This window comes from Rousettus aegyptiacus, unplaced genomic scaffold (assembly GCF_014176215.1).
Source record: "Rousettus aegyptiacus isolate mRouAeg1 unplaced genomic scaffold, mRouAeg1.p scaffold_m13_p_12, whole genome shotgun sequence".
NCBI lineage: Eukaryota > Metazoa > Chordata > Mammalia > Chiroptera > Pteropodidae > Rousettus > Rousettus aegyptiacus.
This window is the reverse complement of record NW_023416287.1, coordinates 89,946,212-89,963,128: the sequence shown is the minus strand read 5'-3', so window position 1 is coordinate 89,963,128 and position 16,917 is coordinate 89,946,212. Positions and strand designations below refer to the sequence as shown.

The 16,917-nt window shown below is 50.8% G+C and overlaps 1 protein-coding gene across 6 annotated transcripts in view; it reads right to left on the bottom strand.

Annotated features, from left to right (window-relative positions):
* The window catches only part of SOCS6 (suppressor of cytokine signaling 6), a 38,461-nt gene that overhangs the window by 7,115 nt on the left and 14,429 nt on the right, over nucleotides 1-16,917 (bottom strand). Inside the window, exon 3 of one of the 6 annotated variants that reach the window (XM_036230134.1) lies at nucleotides 13,764-13,999. The exons of 3 other annotated variants lie outside the window; for them this stretch is intronic. The gene's annotated coding sequence lies outside the window, so the exon portion shown is untranslated. Of the gene's footprint in view, nucleotides 1-501; nucleotides 559-13,763; nucleotides 14,000-14,683; nucleotides 16,790-16,917 lie in introns of those variants that run through there. 2 more of the 6 variants (XM_036230135.1, XR_004953769.1) reach the window with 2 other exon arrangements.

Sequence of the window (16,917 nt, the reverse complement as noted above, 5' to 3'; positions counted from 1 at the left end):
CTGGGGCTGGGGGCGGCTGCGAATACAGGCGAAGCTTCGCCCCCTCGCCCGCCGCGCACCTCCGGCCGCGCAGCTGGTTCCTGCCAGGCCACGGACCGGTGCCGGTCCACGGTCCGAGAACTGGGGACCCTTAATTTAAAGTAAAAACCACTCATATCGAACAACCTATCAGGGGACCAGCAATATCACCTCTATAAAGGAAGAAGCAAGTTTTAAGTTTTACTGTCACGTACTAAGTTTTTTGAGCAAGTTGTAAAAAACAAAATATGTGCGGAGCCAGTTACTTTTAAACACTGCTGTATAGTGGATGAACTCATATCCAAGTACTAGTATCTAACAGGACTCTCACTCAAGGTCATGATCTAACATTTAAGTTATTAACTAGATTATTCGACAAAAATACGGCCATCCATAAACATGAAGGGGATAATATGACAATATCCAACATCTGGCAAGCGGACAGTATAGGTTTTGTACTCAAAGTAAGAGAGACCCCCATACCTGATCTCTTGACAAGAATAAGAAGCCAAGCACTGTGGTTGTGACAGGGACACCCGTAAATGTAAAACGGTCGTGTAATGGAATTTAGAGGTTTCGTTGATATAATTAAGATGAACTACTGCCATTAGAAAGCAGTTTATATAAAATGTAAGCAAAGTAAAATAATATGTTCACTTGAAATTAACTGTATATAAAATTATGTTGAAATTTTAAAAAGTCAACAAGAGAAATACACAGTAGGAGGCAAGGACATAGTAAGGAAAAATGAACAAGCGACTTTCTGGTAAAAACCTGCGTACTGCGTCTGCCCGTGAGCCCGACCCACGGCCTGTGGTGATGAGCCCCCGACCCTGACCCGGGCCCCGGCGACACGCTGCCCGACGCGGCTGGTCCTGCGCCGTCGGCCAGGGACCCACCGAGACCGCCCGCGCCGTCGGCCAGGGACCCACCGAGACCGCCCGCGCCGTCGGCCAGGGACCCACCGAGACCGCCCGCGCCGTCGGCCAGGGACCCACCGAGACCGCCCGCGCCGTCGGCCAGGGACCCACCGAGACCGCCCGCGCCGTCGGCCAGGGACCCACCGAGACCGCCCGCGCCGTCGGCCAGGGACCCACCGAGACCGCCTGCGCCGTCGCGCCTCAGTACGTCACGGTGACGCAGAGCTGACCGCGCCCTCCTCGCGCCTCCGCCCCCCAACCGGACTGTCGTGCCTGAGATGCCTCACTCATCTGTATATTTACACACGGTGCCTGAATTCTTGGAAACCAAGTATTCCTTGACTCTCAAGTAAATGAATGGACGGGAAAAAACCACACGGGACAAAACTAAATCTCTAAAGAAAATGAAGCCATCTATCTCCCATACAAATCAAAAGTCATCATTACGAATGATCGAGGACTGACATTCCATCTGAAACGGCCACATGACAATCACGTGCCGATCAGGTAGCGGGCTCCACCACACACAGCGGTGACTGCTGCTTCCACACGGGGCGTGCTCGGGCAGGCAGACTCCCAACGAAATTCTACCAAATACGTAGTAGCAAAGGGAAGTAAATGTATTAAATAATTCCCCACCAAAAAAAGGTGGAGTACCATGTAGCTGTATAAGTACGTCTAAAAATAAAAATGATCTTTCATCCCAAAAGCTGAAGATGAATGAAAAGCAGAGAGGCCGCGGCCGTACCTCTACCTGGGGTACACGCTGTCATCGGGAACCTGGAAAAACGTCAGGCTACACTGAGCACCAGATGTTACAGTAAATGCTGGACGGTCCCTTCTGCTTGGAAGCCATTTTTCATAAGGCCCTCTTACCACCCTGTTCCCGCTACAATTGTAAAATATTTTACTAGATCCAAGAGGAGTTAAGATGTTTGATGGAAAACTAAGATAAGAAGTTGTAGGCTCCAAGACAGGCCAAAGCAATGACGGGAAGATGCCGGGCAGAGCCAGCCTGGGACAGAATTCTCGAGCGGCGGGCTCTGAACGCCCCACCACGACCGCGGCCGGGCTGTGACTCGGGCTGGGCGGCAGGCGAAGGCGCCGGGGAGGGCTGCTGGCTGTTCGCTCTGCTGCCCGGCTGCACCCTGGCCGCTGCACGGCACACAGGGTGTGGGTAAAAGCCGCGAGCGGGCCAGCCTTAGCCTCTGTGAACCCCCTGAACCCACAGATGGGACACTGCGTCCACGTCCTCTATCCCTCGCCGCCATCAGGTCCTCAAAGGAGCCGTCCCCACGAAAAGGTCTGTGTTCAGAGAGACCTGGTAAGCGGGAAGAGCCCCCCGCGGTGGGGACAGGGCCCGGCGGCCCTCGCCGTCACTGCCTGCCACCTCCGTGGAGAGGCCCTCCGGCCAGCGTGGGCACAGAACAGGTCAGCCACAGAGGACCTGATCGCTGGCAATCGTGACAGACATCACAAAGGAGGAAGTGATCACAAAATACTGGGGTTGCTACTGTGGACTCCATGAGCACCTGCGACCACCCCCCACGGCCTCTCCCACTGCTGGACTGGCAAGGCGGAGCCGGCCACGCGAAGGGGAGGCTGAGGTGGCGAGGACAGAGGGCAGGGCACGTGCAGAGCCCCGAGGCGGGAGCCTGCAGGCGCGGGCCACGCTGCGGCGTCCGGGCCCGGTTCCGAGTGCAGGGAAGAGCGCCGAGGTTTAAGTACCAGCGTGGCCTCGTTTACATACACACTCCCCGAGTCCGAGCCCACTCATCCTCCTCTCCAGGACCCACATAAACCCTACAGGAACGCAAAAACCCGCGGGGGTCTCAAACTGCCTCACGTAAAAAAAGGACTAACGGTTTCTTAATAAAATGTAAGATGTCAAAGGAACGCGACGGAACCACTTGCAGCTCGAGAGCGTCTGCCCACGCCGCCCTAACAAGCCACGCGCCTCGTAAGGTTTCCTAACGATGGCTGGGTTGACGGAGTTCGAGTTCAACCCAGATGCAGTGGAGACACTCGAACATGAGTTAACTGCGCATGAAAATTTTATTCAGATCTTAGTTCCATTGACAAGTAATTCTCCATAATGCCCCAGTTTTGTGATAAAACTTGAGTGACAATGAAGTAATATTCAACATCAGTTAGAATTATTCTTATTAACAGGTCGAAACATGACACGGACCCTTCCTGGGTCCAGCTGTTACCGGTATGCTAGTGACTACATCAGAAGTGTGTGTGCACGTGTGTGTGTGTGTGTGTGTGTGAGTGAGAGAGAGAGAGAGAGAGAGAGAGTCTCGCCACATTCTCCCTCAAGGCTACACGTTTTAACATACTGGCCCTTTGATTTAAAATGTTTTTCACATTCTTCTCTTTAATTTGTTCAAACCGCAGCTCGTCTGTCGGTTCCTCAGCAGCCACGCCCGCCCTTCCTGACCAGGTGCGACCCCCGGTCACAGGCTCGCGGAAGCCCGCACGGCCACCTGCCTGGGACGTGCACCTGTTTGCCCGCCAGCCCAGCAGACTGTAACCCACAGGAGGGCAGGGACGGTGTCACCTGTCTTCGCAACGTTTCGTCCCCAACACCTGCTCACACCTGGCCCAAGGGCGGTGCTCAATGCCCGTGTGTTCAGTGAGCCCTGAACCGGAGAACACTGCTCCGCGACAGGCCGTGAACTGCTGCGCCGTGACAGGTCCTCGCGGGTAGGTTACCTCACTAACTCTGGGGTGCGTGCGGTTCTGCTTCCCACTAGCACGTCCTCGTCAGAGAACACAGGAGACTGAGCGCCGCGAGAAAGGTGCCAGGTGATTCTCCACCTGATGATCGTTCCTTGTTCAACTACCAATCCCTATGCAGCTCGATACGAACATTAAATAAGCAAAATTCACTTCCAGACATTAGAAATGATAAAAAGTTCTATTAGGCCATATGGTTTTACCTCTTCTCTTCATTTTCTAGGCAAAGATCACCCTGGAATTTTTAAGAGTATCTGTTTTTCTGTTTGCACTTCCAAAAATATATGCCATCTTTTTATAGGATTACCATCTGTGCCATCATGCCTAAGTGTTCTGAATTAGTTTTACTGCTTTTCTAATTGTAAAATTTTAAGTTTACACATATACTTGAAAACGTGTATAAAGGTTCAATGGAAAAGGTTTTAAGATGTGAATATGGTATTCGTCTGGGCAGAAGGTAACATCTTCAAGTAACTTCACGATCTCCTAAGGAATGACTGCATACGGTCATGGCTGTCACTGTGACTACTGAAAAAAAAACTAAAACACAACATCAAGCTACTTAATTAATTTTCAGTGACTAAAAGAGCTTTATTACTGTCATGTGCCGAGTGAGGACACTGGGTCTCAGGGAGAATAAAATCCGCCCCACGAAGTTAAACGGCTGGCCCCCAGGGAACGGCAGGTCCGGACCCCGAGCCTGGCTGCTGGCGGCCAAGTTCGCAGCCTCCCCTGCAGCAAGCGGCTCGCTGCCGTGCGGCTGCGGGGTCGGCGGCACCCAGCTTTCTGGACCCGGCACCCGTTTGTCCTCTAACAAATGATTGAAGACCACAAAAAGCTTCGTCCGTGTGGAGTGTGTCTAGTGAAATTTATTCTATTAAAAATGAAAATTGAGAAGATTTAAAATTATCTGTTAATTCATTTAAAAGTAACAACATACTCATTACGTGTGCATAGCGTTTTCATTAAAGATAAAATGCTTTCTCAAACATGCAAGTGCAGGGAGAAGCGGCGGCGTCTGACACTACGGTGACTCCTTTCCGACTTCGGACAGCTGGGCGCGCGGCTGCAGCGCGCAAGGACGAGCCCGGCCTCCTGCAGATGTCCCCCCGCTTGCAGGAAACGACCGTCCACGTACGTGTGCACATTCCTGTGGCACTGCACCGGAAGCCGACGACGGGCGGCTTCTGAGACGTCCGAGACCACGGCGAGCACCTCTCCCTCCGTCACGCCCCCGGGTCTGGCCTGCGCGTCCAGGGAGCCCCCGGACGTGCCCGACGCTGCGGCGTCACGTGCCGCTTACCTGACTGCGACACGGACGACTTACATCCGCCTCGCCACCGCCCGCCTCGTCGGAAAAGTCTTTTAAGTACTGGGGAGCGGTTAAGCTAACAGAGGTAGATGCAAGTTTTTCTCATTTTTGCTCGAAAGCGTGAACTTATCCGTCCATGAAGCGACAGGCTTTCTCTGATCTTCATGACAAAATGACCACTAGCAACCCGAGCTGAGCGACCAGCCCGCCAGCTGCGCTTTCCGGGGACGCGGGGGCTCGCGGAGCGGCTGTCTCGGCGGGCGACCCAGGCGGCGGCCCAGGCGCCCCAGCGGGCAGCAGCAGGTCAGGATTTAACGCAGGGATTTCCACAGCTTCGTCAGTGGCATCCCTACACGTCACCGGAGTTTGCCTTCTGGTACGAGAGCTCGGAGGCGAAGAGCGTGCGACCAGCATGGGAACGTCACACCGTTACCGTGGTGAGTCACCATCGACGCCACCCTCAGTGAACGCTGCAGCACGGCGAAGAAGGTGAATGACGTCCGAGCATTCTTGTGGCCGGGGACCCAGAGAGCGCACATGAGGCGCTCCCTCGAATAACCCCTGACGACAGTTCCAAGAACAAAGAGAAAGACTTTCCATGTAAGAGAAGCATCCGGACGAACGGGCAGCAAGAGAAGGGAACGGCGCGGCAGAGGCGGCCGCGTCGGGGCCGCGTGGTCAGCAGCCGAGGCTCCCGCCTTCCACGCCAGCCCCTGGGTCCCGCCCCGCCGTCCCCGACCCTGCCAGGACCTCGTGAAAAAGGAAACGTAAGGATCGGATGCTGACGCCTTTCCAGAAAGGGCGGCGCAGGGAGGGCTGGGCCACGCAACAGAAAGGAAGACAACACGGAACGCAACGGATTTGGGGCCTGACGTTTGGCATACCGATGAATACGAATGGGATAAACTCGACATATTAGAAAAAAGGATTTTTCAGATCTGGTTAAAAAAAAGAAATCTGGTCATGTTATCTGCAAAGGACACACAAAAACCATTTCATCAGAAAGTTCCAAAATACCAGCCAGTCTCTGTCAGCTACCTTCTTTGGCACGCCTGTGATTTCTGTAATTTAGCAGTTGAAACACATTCCGCTCTATCCCACCTGAGATGAGAAACCTCACCGGTCTCGGCCACCTGTAATCCAGAGCACCCAAAACGGTTCCTGGACATGGCTGATGCTTATCCACACTTTTCTGAATTTAAATTCACTGCATGATTTAAACCTGTGAACAAATAAGTATATATTTTAAAAATGCTTTCTATAAATAGTTAATTTGTAAATACCAAATAAATGCAATTGGCTAAAAAAAATTTCTTGTGGAATTAGTTGTGGCAAAAGTCATTCTAAAGAACTAGGAAGACAATACTCAAAAAACAAACAAACAAACAAACAAAAAAACCCTAAGCCTTTGTATAAGATATTGCTTGGCAAACGTGATTAACTTCTAACTCTGCCAAACTGGAAATCATCACGGTGGGGGAAAAGTCCACGAGGTAAGGGGCACTCAGGATCACCAGCATGGCTGTTTATTGTGAATTTGCTAATATAATGTACTATAGATCAAAAAAGCAAAATCCTATGCTCATAGCTATAAATCACAAAAAAAGCCTGAAAAAAGTTTAAAGATCAATTCTTGAACCACCCCCCAAAAAAGTAAAACAGAAATAGAGGGACACTTAATATATCATATATAAACCAAAATTTAGAGCCATGACTAATGGAGAAATGATGAAAGCATACTCTTCATTAACATTATTTTCAACATATTAGCCGATTCATTTAGACACGAGTAAGAAACATGTGTAAATATTGCAAAGAAGACCAAACTGTCAGGCAGCTAAACTACTAGGAGAAAAAAAAAAAAAGAACGCAGTCAAGTAACTGATTACAAAAGTTATAGGTAAAAATCACGACTATTTTTAAAAAGCTGGTAAAAAAATAGTCTTATTTATAATAGTTTTTAAAAAGACTGAATTAATTTAAAAATGTTCAAAACTACATGAAAAACTTAAAAACTCCTAAGGAGATCATCATTGTTTTTTATATATAATACATATATGGGAATTCAAAACAAGATAGTATCACATACATATGGAAAGTGAGACACACATAAAAAAATTTAACGACCCCCTGTCAAAATATAAACTCAAGATCCCAAGGAAACATCAACAATGTTTCTGCAAGAAACCTGACAAAATGATATGGAAGGTAACTCTGACATATAAACTGAAAAAAGTAAGAAAAACTCTGAAAGGCAAGGTGTTCACTTTATTTCTTACATTAAAATAAATTTCGGGAGGATCGACTTATGCGAACATTAAAAAAAAAGAAAAGTTGGAAATATATTTTTAAAAATCTTGCACTGCACAAACCTTTCCTATGCATAACATGAAACCTGGATTCCATAAAAGGAAAAGATCGATAAGTCTAACAATACAAAATTCATAAATTTATTGATAGCCAAAAAATGGCAGAAAGCCAAAATAAACTGAAGAAAAACTGCAAATGTGTGCGACAACAGATTAATTTCTGTAGCACAGACTATGTCCTGAGTGCGGTGGTGGGTACGTATGTGACTGTTGCTCTTGCGTAAACCAACAGACAGACAGACAGACAGCACACGGTAACGGGGGAGTTTCACCGAACTAAACTGTCTCGACTTTAAAAACCCACTGAAAAGGAAATTCGAAACAAGACGTTACCTTCCACCTGTGAGTCTGAGACGTGAAGTCAGAAACGGCGCTGCCAAAGGTGTGAGGAGCTGAAGTATAAACTGGGACAATTTGCGGAGGATTATTTGAAAATACTTATCAAAATTTTAAATTCACATATGCTTTTACCAATAATTATGCTCCTAGGAACTTGTCTTTTGGATATATGCTCACGCCAAAAACAAGGACATATGGAAAGTGATGTTCGTACAGCACTGATTTAAGGGGGGGGGGGGAGGGCCAAATACTACCGGATGACTTACCTAGTACTGTCCCACTTACTACAGGTAAAAACAGACCACACGCTGGCTGAACAGGCACTGGGCTTGGCTTCAGCATCTGAACACAATGCAGCTCATTTACTGCTCACAGCGCTGCACGCTTGGACCCATGCATGAAGAGAACACCGTGGGGGCCTCTCCGGGACCAGTTCTCGGGCACCCCAGCTCCACCGTGTAGCAGCTGCGTGACCGCAGAACTAACAGCATCGAAGGCTCAAGTCAGCGGTAAGTTTAAACTTGTTAATACACGTGAAGCCCTGTACGAATGTCGAGCACGTTACTAGGCTGTACAGGTGCTTGCAGTGAACAGCAGTAGGAAGATCCCCACTGTACAGACGGGGAGGCTGAGGCAGAGGAGGGGTCTTGCCTAAAACCACGCAACTGGTTCTACAGAATGAGCCCACTTAATGGCTACATGAGCCTTCACCACATGATTCACTTTGGTAAAAACGTGGAATTAACCTAAATATCAGAAAACAATAATAATATGTATCAAAAAAAAAAAGGGACCAGTAAGCTATAACCCATCCATACAATGAAATACTATGCAGATAAAGAAAGAGGTCCAAAATACATTGCTGGAAAAAGGCAAGCTACAAAACAAAATGCAAATGCAATCCCACTTGTGTACGTATTTATACGCCTAAATATGCACAGGAAATGTCTCAAAGAACGTCCAAGTACGGGTGATCACACCTCCAGTGAACGGGCACAGGGCCAAGAGGCTCCGGAGGCACGGTTTCCACGTCAGGTCCTTCCGTTACCACGAAACCACCACCGACAACAGAAGAACGTGCGCCTGTGCGTCGGCCACCTGGGTCAGGAAGAGCGGCCCTCAGGGTCCAGGTCTCAACAGCTGTCCTCGGTGCTTCTCCCCGAGCCTTCCCGGCTGCTCCCGGCTCTCCCCGGCTGCTGATCGCACGGTGCCAAGCCTCCCCTTCACGCCTCGCCTCGCTCCACGCACCGCACACTCTACACTTCAGGCTTTTGCGTCCCTCCTCCCAATCTGCCTCTCCTGGTGGCCCTGCCCGCTATGGACACGAGGCGCGAACACTTTATCCAGCCAAACACCTGACATCCAACAACCCGGGCACCAAATTCGCCCCATACGGCAACTGGTTCCCATCACCCACTACGGTTCTGTAAATTCCCCTAACTTCGGCCCACCTAGTTGCCTCCTGCTCTTGTCCCATTTTATCACTCCAAGTCACATCTTTGTCTTGGCACTTAAGCACCAGGAGACAGCTGCAAACCACAGTCAAAACACAGGGATGGAAGAAAAAGTTCTTACGCCCTCCGGGGCCTTAGATTCTGGTGCAGAACGCAAGTAGGAGAACATCTGCAGGAGACCAGAGGAAGGGCTGTGAGATAAACATCCTCAGGGCACTGTCATCACCCCGGGGGAGCCGCCTCACTCCCGGGAGGGGAGGGCTCCTGCCACCACTGCCACTAACGCCACACAACCACCGCCTGTCCCGACGTCGACTTGTACACACTGAGGAACGAACCTTGAATCCTCCTGAGAACTCCATCTGGAACGTACCATCGTCATCTCCACTTTAAAGGCGCGCAAACTGAACCTCATCAAGTCCGACGTCGCAAAGGAAGCTCCCAAGTACGGGACACAAGTGGTGACCCCCTGACACGTGACCCAGAAGGTGCCAGCTTTACGTGGCTGTGTTCAGGCCACGTGGGGCCTGGGGGTCAGAGCCTGGGGCTGCAGGGCCCGGATTCCGGAAGCGCCCGGCCCGAGGCAGTCACGGCCTCCGTCCCCTGGTGACCTTCGGATCCCGGCTCAGTTTCTCCATCTGATAATGGGCGTAAGAAAAGTGTGTCCCGGGGGGATTCTCCCAGGCATCCAGGAAGGAGGAGGCTGGTGGACCCCCTCTGCAGAGCCGGGCCACGCTGTCACGGCAACCGTGTCAGCACTCAGGACACAGGCAGCACCCGCTGGGAAACCCGCGTGTGGGAACACCGAACGTGGGGACTTCATTCGAATTCCAAACTCCTGTGCTCCAAAACGCGTCATTAAGAGAAAGACCAGCCGCAGACCGGAAGTATTTGCGTATCCTGTATCGGATACAGAATCTGCACCCAGAAAGTGTATATAAAGCACTCTCACAACTGAATAATAAGACAAATAACCCGATTTTTAAAACGGGCACAAGGCTTGAACGGACCTTTTACCACAGACAGACAAATGACTGAGCACACGAGAGGCGCGTTAACAACACCGGGAAAATGCACGTGAAAACCACGATGCGCTGCCACACCGCGCCCGCTAGCGAGGAGGCCTGGAGCAAGAATGCAGACAACTGGGCCCCTCGCACGCGGCTGGTGGGGACGCAAAGCCGGCGGACTTTTCAACAGTTTTCCTCTTCTTCTGCGAACGTGACGTAAATGCACGGCTTGACGTGCGGCACAGACAGACGGATGATGTGGCGAGCGCGTCCAGACCCAAGCACCACTCGGCGGCGGCGGCTCCGACGGGTCCGGGGCTGCGACGGACTGTGTCCTGACCTTTACTCTTTCCGTGGCTCCCCGAGGAACAGAAGTTTCTCATTTTACTTGAGTCGACTCTGTCAGTCTCCCTTTATTGTTTGGCTCTTCCAATGCCTTAAGAAATCCTGGCGCTTGGAAGTATACATTCTCCTGTGCTTCCTATAAAAACACTGAAGTTGCGCTTTTCGCGAGTAAGTTCTTCATTGATCTACTACTGACTTATGAGTGAGGCAGGGATTAACCTTCATTTTTACACATAAATAACCAACTGGCTCAACACATTCCCCAAAATACTGACCCTCATAAGAATTGAAGACATGCAACTTAAAAAAGCAATGATTTTGCACAAGTCGAATCAGCAAATCTTTTTCTAAATAATGATATTCGTTACATGAAAATGTCAATATAGTTGTAAAAATATAACTTGGTTATGTGCAACTCTTAAAAATATTCATACCCTTTGAGCCAATGCTATTTTTATAAATCTTAAAGAAATAATATGAAACCAAAGTATAATGTCCACTGAATTATCATATATGATAAAAAATAAATTTTAATCTTAATTATCAGAAGCATGCTCAATTCCAACAGTAGAACTATAAACAAAACCATGGCACACCTACACAATGGGACTTCAGGAGACCACTAAAATCGATATTTACACAGAGTTATAAATAACACGGGAGAAAAGTTCATACTGTTCATTTGTTAAATGCAAAAACACAGGAAACAAAATCGTATATATAGTCTCGACTATGTAGAAAGAATAGGGAGGAAAACTGGACCAGTAAGAAAAACAGAACTGGTAACTGGATCGCAAGAAGTCTTCGTAAATGTTATTTTCAACACATTCTATAATAAACACAAGTGGTTTTAAGAGAACAGAGTCTGTGAGCTTGTTTGTTCTTAGGGCACTTTTTTAAAGGGAATGGCTGAGTAAATCTATCAGGTTAAAACAAAACGCAAGACCTTTTCTTGGGTTTTAGTTAAACCATGATGGCGAAACAAAAATATAAATCAGTAGATAATAATATTGTTATTTTTGTTGTTTTTTTAGAACGTAGACAGCTTCCTTCTCCTCACTCAAGCCAGAACAACTTTTTGCAGATCTGACATTTTGTTTGGTGCATATGGTCAGGGACCCGCCTGAAATATTTAGCCTAGAAGACAGGAACGGCGCCCCGCCAACTTCCCGGTGCTCCTCGCCCTCTCCTTACTCAACGAGCTTGAGCTTTCCACCATTAATCACCCTCCGCCCCAAGCACAGGCCTTAATCCCCCCCCCCTCGGCAAAAAACAGGACCCTGGGTGAAGCCGACCGGCCCTAAGCCGGGCCTAGGCCCTGACCTGGCGTGTGGCTGGAGAAAGGCACGCGCACTCTGGCCTCATGTCACAGTCGTGATCGTGAACTTCGGGCGGCCTGGAGACCCAGCCCCACTTCCCCGGCCCGCTGGCTCTCCTCGCCGGCCACCTCCCGCCAATCCTCACGCCTACAACACTGCATGCCGCTCCGCGGGGTCTCAGCTGGCGGCCCAGCTTCCTCTTCCCCATGCCCTGAGAAATTAAAAGCATCACAGGAAACCTGCCCTGCGCCATGGCGGCCCCAGCCTGGCGTCAGCTCCCACCCGCCGCCTCCGTCACCACGAGAGCCGACAGTGTCCCACGCTGGAGCACTCACGCGCACACACGCCGATCGCGACACGCCTTCCCCAGCGGGGGTGGCATGGGAGGGAGGAGGCTCCACCTCGAATCCCCGCCCGCTGCAGGGACACCCGGAGAAGCACCTGCTCCTGCTCCCCTCTCCCAGCTCCCTCTAAAAGCCACACCAGAGACCCCCTCCCCCCTTCCCTTTCCCCCTCCCCCTTCCTACCCCTCTTCCCCCTCCTTCCCCCACCCCCTTCCTCCCTCCGTCTCAGCACCCATCCTCCGCCCTCACCCTAGGTGCCGGCAGCAGCGTCCGCCGCAGCTGACCCCCCCGCAGACTGCCCCCCAGCCCCGCCACTCTGGGGCTCCCCGGCACTGGACTGGGGTCCCCGCTCTGCCCACCCAGGCCCCTTGGCGGCCTCACGCGCTCTCACGCCGCACATCACGCCGATGCACCAGCCGCCGCCACATTTCTGTCTCCATCGAGCTACTGATGGTCAAGAAGCCAAGACAGTCCCTTCTTGACACTGCCGCTCACTGTCTTCCGGACAAGAGGCCTGACATGTTCCGGACGAGCCTGGGGGCCTCTCCCGCCCCTCCCCCACCCGCCGTCCTTGCACGGCTCAGAGCAGAGCCTCCGGAGTCTTCCGTGGCCCGCCTCACTCCACATCCAGTGTGTCGCCAAGTCCCCATCTCAGCTGCCTTCACAACGCATGCAGAATCCGGGGTCCTCGGTCCCCCGCTCGGGGCGCTCAGGTCCGAGGGCAGCACCAAGCAGCGCCTCAGGCCCACCCGTCGGCCTGCACGCGGGGCGAGCCTGCCACTCTCGACAGCTGAAGCGCGGTGGCTGTGACAGACGCGCTCCGACCTCTTTCAGGGCCTCTCGATCTTTCCACAGTACGTTTTATGTCAAAAAGCAATAGGAATATCTGCATGGCTACAGAGGTGGACGAAGAACTTAGAGATAACCACATAGAGAAAAATGAGTGTAAAGCTGTCGTCTAACTTAAAGTTTAATAAGTTAAGGATGAATGTATAATTGCAGAAGATGCTCTGTAAATTCTGCAGTGATTCACTCCCATTCCGTAGGCCCCCGACGCACGACCACAGGGGGGCAGGCCGTCCGCTGCGGGACGGGGCCCGAAAGCGCTTGAGCCTCTGTTCCCGCAGAAGACGCTGAGGCCTGGAACACATCCGGCTCTGCAAGTGGCGGACGCAAAGAAAATAAAAACATGCAGCCAGAAATTTCGCCTGCATACAGAGAACTTCTCCATGAGCAGTTCTCAGCAGCTGTTCCTATAATTGTGTTTAATACGTGCCCATTAAATTGATTACAAAAGTCATAAATTCAACCAGGTAAAATGTTAATGGAGGTGGCTTATAAGAATTAATGACATAAACTCAGGCCTCGATTTTCTGATTCAGATTTTAGCATGCTGGATTTAAAAAGCGGTACACCCACATAATAATCCATCGCTTTCTTTATATATGCATATTACATTTTCGATGTCTGTATTTTTACGCCTTTCTATTCACGTGCCAATATTTTAGCTAAAAGCATTATAGCGCATTCCCTAAACAATCTCACCACTGTCAATGCCCATGAGAAAGAACGACCTCCCTGTTTACACTACCTGGTGGCGAAGACGCTTCGGGACCTGCTGACAAACTGACAGCTGCGCAGGGCCCGGCGACCTGCCTGCCGTTCCGTCTCCATCCCGTGGGGGGCTGCGGCGCCCACCAGCACAGCGAGGCGTCTCTGCTCTCAGTCCTCCGACGTTTTAAGTTGTTGATACACATCGCCTCTTAAATACTGAACTACTGAGGCAAAATTTTTTCACTCCGACAGGCAACATACGCATAGAAATAACTGAAAAGAGACACGATTTCTTTGAATGCTCTCAGCCTTCAGACCTTAACACAAAGCTCCGATTTAAAAAGCAATGTGTCAGTTATTCAAATGCTTTTACATAGAATGCGTAAGAGTTTTTCTGTCAGTTTGCGTTAGAAAATATGAGCTTTCAGTTAAAAGTGCCTTTCCTCAATTTCTATAAGTACACTGAAATTAAGAATAACGGGTTTGGGATACAAAAAACAATCCACAGTAGATTTACTAAGTACATATGAAGAGCAAACACAAATCTCATTCACTGATCTTCAGAGATAAAGGGGATCCCGGAGAGCAATAGTTATTCAAATTAATAATACAATCCTGTTAAGCAGGCGATATAAAAATCCTGCAAAATGGAAAACGCTGCACGTATTGTAAAATAACTGTCACAAGTAATCACTTATTTTGGTTGCCGAACACGAGACCTCTTGATGTCTTTACAATGATCCAACTTAAAACATTTTGTTGCCCACCACAGGTCAGCAGGCGTTTCATATTTAAGTTACACAGAGCTTAGTGACAGACATGCCTTCATGACACGCTATTGGAAAACTTTAACTTGGAGAAAAATTAGATGTGGGTTTCCCCAAAGTGAAAGGCTTTAGTAGTCACTGATGCTGGCAAAACAAATGAGAATTATTACAAAGAACAAAAAACTCTGGATGAGCCTCTTATGAAACATGTATTTATCTCCACTATCCGAAATAACAACAATAACAATAATAAACCCACGGGGACGATAAAAACCGGAAAGCACATGACAAGCAGTGACGACAGCGTGAACCGGCTCAGACAAACGGAGAAAGCCGAGCCCATGGGAGGGAAGGCAACAAACGGAAGCCCAAGAAAAGGTGTCACAAACCTGAAACGAGAGTCACGTGCTACGCATTTTAACGGTGGGGAGAGAACAGTTAGAAAACAAAAACTCCTATAGCCAAGATGAAAAATTCAAAGAACGAAACACTGAGAAAATTTCCCCAAAGAAAAAGAACCAAAAAAAAGGAAGTTGACTTTAAAAAAATCGATAAGCGCCCTTCCCGTAAGTGGCCTGAAGTGACCTCTGAAAATGGTTCGCTATTCATTCGACCCAGGAAACCCCACGAAATCATGCGAATCAAGAAGATTCAATATCTGTGTTCACTCTGAGGCGATCGTCAAACTGCCCAGGCCATCGAGGGCATGCAATCCAAATGCCACCACGTAGCTGAAGGACTGTCGCTTGAGCGACCTGTGCCGTCCCGTCGCTACAGGGGTGGCGCTGGCGGCCGTGCCCCGGCCGAGCTGGGGCTGGACGCAGGGCCGGGGCCTGAACGGTGCCGACTTTCGCCACACGTGCTTGGAAACGCGGAGAGTGAAGCGGGACTTAGGGTTTGGATGCAGAGTGTCTGGTCACGGACCACACCCAGGTGAACAGAGTCCCCGAGACGCGACGGGAGCTCACAGCGCCCGCAGCCCTGTGCCCCAGACACGCGGCCTCCGGGCGCCCCAGGCTGTGCCCCGACCGGCAGCCGAGCCGCGCGGCGGAACAAACGGGAGCGCGCGGCCCGCGGTGAGCCGCGCTCCAGATGAGCGACAAAAGCTGGAAGAAATGTTCCGAGCGGAAAACCTGGAGAAAAGTGAATCGACAAATCAGTTTAAGAGGTCCCACGTCCGACGAAGAGCTTCGGCCAGGAAAAGAAAAATACCGCGGGGAGGAAATGACGCAAGAAATGTTTACGATTTCCCCGAAGCTGCAACAACACAGGTTTACAGACTGAGAGGACTCGTGAAACGCTCAAAAGGAAAACATAACACTCGGGCACATCACGGTAAAATTTCAGGATTTAGGAGATCATACGAAAGCGCCAAGCTTCTAGAACGGGAAAGAAATCATATACGAACGACCGGACAGCGAGTGAGCGGCAGCCCTGGAAGCTGGTCGCGCGGCGCCTTCGAAATCCCAGCAGAAGACAGATTTCGGTACGGCACGTTCACCATCGACGCCTTCTCGTGTGCGCCTACGTTTCCCGGCACTTTTGCAGGGGCATACGGCTGCTGCTCGCCGAGGGGCTGTGAGCAAAGGCCACACGTCACTGCTGTGCCAGCCCGTGGCCTGTCCACTGTCTTTGCGTCTGCTGAGGTGGCCTGGGAGCGGGTGGGGAAACTGCAGGGGAAAGCGGGCTGGATCCGAAGGAAGAGGCCACGGAGCCCCCGGGCCACGGCCCAGCTGGCGAACGCGAGAAAGGCCCTCGGCCCGCGTCGGGATTTCAGTGACTCGGCCACCGGCACAGCCTGCCCTCCCCTAAGGCGTAACCCAGGCCCCGATGCACGGCCAGACCACCCAGCAAAGACTCAGAACACAGGCGTTTTCTGGCCTGCAGGGTCTCAAGCACGCACACACGCGCGTGTGCACACACGCATGTACACACAACCCCCATCGCCTGTCCAGGAAGCTCCATCAGATCAAAGCAAACTGAGAAACAGAGAACGGGGAGCAAAGAATCTCTAGGCTGATGCCCCAGCTCCTGCTGCCCGGCGGGGTCTCAGGTGACGCCCCTGCCATCTGCGGCTCTTCCCGATCGAAGGCAGGTCACCCTGCGAGCCAGCTCGACTACGACACGCCCCACGAAGACTCCGGCCCACACATCCTAGTCCCTGGGAGTGAATGAACACATCTAGCATCAGTGGCGAGACGGGCTGCGCACGGCGGGCTCCGTTCCGAACTCTGTCACAGGGCCCGTGGCTCTGGGCGGGCGATGTCCCCACCCTCAGTCTCAATCTCCTCCTCATCTGTGGGACAACGGAGCTGGTCAATGACTAGAAGGTTCCTTCTAACTCTACAATGCAGTAATGCTGCAAATGTCCCAAATCACCAAAATCCTAACACAAGACTAAGTTTGGTGCAGGCTCGCATGTTC